This window comes from Natrix helvetica (genome assembly GCF_964273705.1).
Source record: "Natrix helvetica genome assembly, chromosome: 11".
Lineage (NCBI taxonomy): Eukaryota > Metazoa > Chordata > Lepidosauria > Squamata > Natricidae > Natrix > Natrix helvetica.
The window spans coordinates 9,881,966-9,888,250 of record NC_138562.1 but is presented as its reverse complement, the minus strand read 5'-3'; positions in this window follow the sequence as shown (position 1 = coordinate 9,888,250).

Sequence of the window (6,285 nt, the reverse complement as noted above, 5' to 3'; positions counted from 1 at the left end):
AATGTACCCAAAAACTGAGTATTCAACTATGCTTGAAAGCTCTCCCTTAGTGGTGAAATTTGAAGGTTTTTACTACTGGTTCTGTGGGCATGGCTTGGTGGGCGCGGCAGGGGAAGGATACTGCAAAATCCCCATTCCCACCACACTCCAAGGGAAGGATACTGCAAAATCCCCATTCCCTCCCCATTCCTGGGGGAAAGATATTGCAAAATCTCCATTCCCACCACACTCCAGGGGAAGGATACTGCAAAATTCCCATTCCCTCCCCATTCCTGGGGGAAAGATATTGCAAAATCCCCATTCCCATACCACTCCAGGGGAAGGATACTCCAAAATCCCCATTCCCACCACACTCCAGGGGAAGGATACTACAAAATCCCCATTCCCTCCCCATTCCTGGGGGAAAGATATTGCAAAATCTCCATTCCCACCACACTCCAGGGGAAGGATACTGCAAAATCTCCATTCCCATCACACTCCAGGGGAAGGATACTGCAAAATTCCCATTCCCTCCCCATTCCTGGGGAAAAGATATTGCAAAATCTCCATTCCCACCACACTCCAGGGGAAGGATACTGCAAAATCTCCATTCCCACCACACTCCAGGGGAAGGATACTGCAAAATTCCCATTCCCTCCCCATTCCTGGGGGAAAGATATTGCAAAATCTCCATTCCCACCACACTCCAGGGGAAGGATACTGCAAAATTCCCATTCCCTCCCCATTCCTGGGGAAAAAATATTGCAAAATCTCCATTCCCACCACACTCTGGGGCCAGCCAGAAGTGATATTTGCCGGTTCTCTAAACTACTCCAAATTTCTGCTACTGGTACTCCAGAACCTGGTGGATTTCACCCCTGGTCTCCCTCCCTTCAAACATGATTTGGGGCTGTTTTATTCATTTGCTTACTTATTTTATTCATCTGCTCTTTGACAGTTCAGGAAATGCTCTAGAAGACAAATGAACTTTTAAATTCATGTGTCAGAACTTGGAAGCCATCTTTTGCATTGGGCCTTCAGGCCTGCCACATTTTCTACTGTGGGAAAATGGGAGGGTGGATTACACAGAGCACGAGTGATATATAGTCAAAATAACATTCTTTTCTCAGAGAGTCAAGGACACCTTGCCCTGCAGCTGCCGATGGTGTGATTGGGAGGCATCTCCAGTTTTGGACGGTGCCTGGTTGAATCATGTGATGGACATGTGGGTGCTGGGCAGGGACTTCTTTTGGGTGGGGAAAACCTGGAATCTTTCAGATTCGGGTTTTCCCAGACGTGCCAATATGACATCTCTAATAAAAGAGATTACTAATAAAAGGGAACTTTAAGGAAATTCAAGCCTCGGAGTCTTCTTTCATTGGGGGTGTTACTTAGAACCCTGACATAATTTTGTTCTCTGTCATCAGTATCACCCTCCCCAGAACAGAAACTATTTGGTGATATTCAATACAATACAATAGCAGAGTTGGAAGGGACTTTGGAGGTCTTCTAGTCCAACCTTCTGCCTAGGCAGGAAACCCTATACCGTTCTAGACAAATTGTTATCCAACATCTTCTTAAAGACTTCCAGTGTTGGGGCATTCACAACTTCTGAGGCAAGTTGTTCCACTGATTAATTGTTCTAACTGTCAGGAAATTTCTACTTAGTTCTAAGTTGCTTCTCTCCTTGATTAATTTCCACCCATTGCTTCTTATCCTATCCTCAGGTGCCTTGGAGAATAGCTTGACTCCCTGTACTTTGGGGCAACCCCTGAGATATCGGAACACTACTATCATTTCTCCCCTGGTCCTTTTTTTCATTAAACTAGACATACCCAGTTCCTGCAACCATTCTTCATATGTTTTAGCCTCCAGTCCCCTAATCATCTTTGTTCCTCTTCTCTGCACTCTTTCTAGAGTCTCCACATCTTTTCTACATCGTGGCAACCAAAACTGAATGCAGTATCAAATATCAAATAAATATTTATATCAAACATTTATATCAAATAAATATTGTGACAACTGTAGTGATTGGTTATGTGCAATAGGGTGACATTCTGATATTTGTTACATGGAGTTAATTGGCTGGGAGAGGCTAATGGAAAAGGAAGGAAGGAAGGAAGGAAGGAAGGAAAGAAGGAAGGAAGGAAGGAAAGAAGGAAGGAAGGAAGGAATGAAAGAAGAAAAGAAGGAAGGAGCTAAGGGAAGGGAAGAGAAGGGATGGGGGAGGAGAGGAAGCAACATTTATAAACCAGAAGATATGAGAAAATATAGATTAAAGTCTACATTTAGAAAGAAAGAAGACACTTCGATTAAAAGCAGGTCATTTATTTAATGAACGTTCCCCAAATACCCAAAGGCACTAGTCAACATGTAGACTAATGACCTACAAATAGACATGATCAGTACAATTACTTTAGCATTGCCAGTTGTTGTTGCTGTTGGGTGTTGTTGTTTCTTTGCACAACTTGAGATGGCACATCAAGTGAATTACATCCTTACAATACAATTCCATTCCCAGAACTCCACAACATCGGTGTCTGATATTAAGACTAAAAAACATGCTGATGAAACAAGAAATTCTGAGCAGGAGGTACAATTCTGGTCAGATTGAATGTGCATCCAATGCATTACAGTATTTCAGTGCATACTTTCTCAGCAGTTCTTGATTTAGTACAGACTCTGGCCAAATTTAAGCAAGGACACATCTACAAGGCAAGTTCTCAAGCTCTCTCACGCAATAAAAAAAAAAAGCACAGTGATAGAATTTTCCAGGCTTCCCAATCAATGTTATAGCATTCAACTAGAGCAGGGGTGTCCAAACTTGGGAACTTTAAGACTTGTGGACTTCAACTCTCAGAATTCCCCAGCCAGTCTGGCTGGGGAATTCTGAGAGTTGAAGTCCACAAGTCTTAAAGTTCCCAAGTTTGGACACCCCTGAACTAGAGATTCCAGAAAAGAAGAAGCTAATTTTGTCAGCCTACTTTTCCATGCCCAATTTTTTTTAAAAAAAAATGCTCACAATTCTTTCTGGAACAATTTCTAAGAAACTCTTTGGAAACCATTTGCATGTATATTCTTGTAATTTGATCCAGTGTGCCCAATTATGGATATGGATAGAATTACAAGGCTTCTTTTTAAAAAAAGAATCCAAAAGTATCTTACTCAAGAGTAAGTTTTATATCCGTACACAGTAACATTGTTAAGAAAGATTTTGTCAGGCAGAAAAAACCAGATTCACACATGAAGGTCCAATTAAATTGATTTACTGCTTAAAAAGCCTGTGGATAGGAAACTTTTCAACTCAGGTTAGCACCTACTTGGAAGAGTTAGTAGAATTCAAGGGGGATTGGACTTAGTTCACTTGTGGCTATGTAAGGATTCCAGGCTGGTCCCTCTTTTAACGCCACCCCCAGGTTCTGCTCCTCCTCCTCCTGCAGCTTTGACAGTTTGATGTTTAAAAATAAAATTCAGGATGCTTCTGAGTCAAAAATGATTTTTTAAAAATGAAATAGTAAAAACCAAAATTGAAATGAAACATTGACATTAAAAACCCTCCGCAGCCAAAAACTCAGAATTAGATTTGGAACCATAGCCAGGGATTTTTTTTCTGCATGAGTTGTCCTTGAACATACTATGGTCACAGGTCATCCAGGATGGAAGAAAAAGGATCCTTCCTATTGCATTGGAAGAATTCAGTGCGTTGACATGGAAGGACTATTACCTTAACGAGAACCTTAAAGAAATGCTGTTTAGATGGTTCCTAATTTCTATTTCCCTATGGAAAAGTTATCCAATAATCCTTTATAAAGGATGAAAATCCCTGAATCTTTTGCATTGCAAAACCTCTGTGAAATTTGCAAGGAAGCTCTCCATTCCAATCGCTTCCAGAATGTCTAGGAACTCATGTTTTGCAAGAGTGGAAAAGCTTCTTCACTGATTTCAGGGTCAATCTCTGGTTTCTCCTTGGTGTCTATTACGTTCTTCTCCATCACACTGAATGTGGAGCCCTTGAGTATACAAGAAGCCACCTTACAATGCAAGAATGGCCCATGCCCTACCTCATGGACTGCAGGTGACTTCTCATGGTCTACTTCTGCAGTTCCCACAGTCCCAGAACTGCAACTTGATGGTAAGTCGCAGAATAAGGAGGGCACAATTTTTAAAATTGATTTTCAATGGGAAATCAAACAATATACATATATTTAAGCCATACCTTTCAAAAAGTGAAACGGGGAGAGCAGAACCAACATTCTGACCTTCCAATCTCTAGTTGACATCACCTCATCACTGGTCCATCCTCTTTGGCCGTTAGCCACCAAGTACAGTATTCATTAAGTATGATGGACTCTGCTCACAAAAATCTCTACATTCCAGTGAAGAAGATGTCCAACATGTCCAGCTTGTGCTAAATTATAACTCCAGCCGGTACATGCAATCATGTAGGACGCAAGGAGATGCTTTTGCCATATCTGGAAGGATAAATGCTGTAAACCCATGCTGTGCTCTACCCATAAGGTCTTCCAGAGTCTCAGGAAGAGGCCTTTCTCACCATATGGTACCTAATCTTCAAAAATAAAAAATAACAGGAAATGTCAAAAACCTCCAGATGCAAATCAGGGACTTTTGAGCTATATACACAAGAGCAATTTTTCTCAATCTCAGCAATTTGGAGATGTATGGACTTCAGTTCCCATAATTCCTCCAACTTCATGCCGGTTGGAGGAATTCTGAAAGTCGAAGTCAACAGGTTGCTACGGTTTATCAACTCTGCATGAAAGGGTTGCCTTATTTGCATAACAGTTCCTTGAAAGTGCTTGTTGACCTTGAGACAAGAAGATAGGCGGTCCACAACGGCAGGATAATGTGTGCGTGTAGCTTGTCTACTTTTATATTTAAAAACAGAAAACAAAAACAGCCCATTCTTTTGTTGGATCACTGGAACACAAGAGACATCTCATTCTGATTGCGAACGACTCTACGACTTTTTAAAAACTCATTGTGTGATAAAACATCAACATCTTCAATAGTATAAATGTCACAAAGTACATGAAAATACCATAAAATATCTGTCTCCAATCTTTGACAATTATAACAAAAGTTCTTTATAAGGATTTCCATTTTTTGATATATTTATCCCTCTATATATTTAGATTAAGAAAGCACTTAGACCTTACACACGTGACCTCACAACATTAGGTTACTTGAAGCTGTAAACTTTGTGAAAGTTTTCTGAAAACGGTGGATCAAAACCAGGCATTCTCAAAAGTAGTTTTAGACATATTCCAACACTATTGACTGAATAAGATTCTACATAAACATTTAACAAAACGTATAGATATTTGCAACAAAAGAAACCCAACGAAATCTTGTAGTTAAGATTCATACCGGGAAGTAATAACATCAGAATCTGGTTATTACATTTGTTGGGTGGTGTGTCCCTCCTCAGATATCAAAGAGAAAGCTGACACCAAGTCAATTCACCACACACATAATGTAATATTGTCAGATAGGCGATGCAACATGCAAGATCAAACCGATGCAAGATCAAACCGATGCACAACAGCAGAATCGTACAGATAATCTATACTGGTAAATCCAAACTCAAGAATTAACCAAAGTGAGCCTTCCCAAACAGAGGTGCAAGGGACGTCAGCGATCCTCACACTTAAAAAGAAGTCGATAGGTACCGTTGGAGAGTCATGCACAGTCGCTTCGCAGTATATACATCTCTGGATGGAGACCCCGCCTCTAACATTACATTATGTGGGTGGTGGAGGATAGGGAGGTCATTTAATGTTGTGCAACACAAAGAAGGGTTGTCAGTCTACGAATGTATGAACCAAGACATAGATAAGGTGCATCAGCAGGAATTTAGTGTAGAGAGCCAGGGAGACCCTGAAGGCAAAGAGTGAGGGAAGGTAAAACACAAGCAGACTTACAAAATCCTGTTCATGTAGTTAGTCTCTCTGTTAAGTTAGGGATCTGAGCTTCCCCATAGGACTGACACTTACATAGTGTATACTCGGGGGTGGGATTCAGATGGTTCGGACCAGTTCGGGAGAAATGTTAGCTCCGATGATCAGCTGGGAGCGAACCAACAATCAGTTTGGTCTGCCCAACCGCCCCTGTGCTTTATTTCCCTATATCCTCTCAGCTGATTCACGCAGCAGAGTGGATTGCTGTGCCTCTTACTCCGCAGAAGTAACATGGAAGGTAAGTTTTGTAAAAACTGCACATGTGTAGAGCGTGCATCAGGCGTGCGCGTGCGTACAAAACATGCAATCACCGAACTGGTTGTTAAAG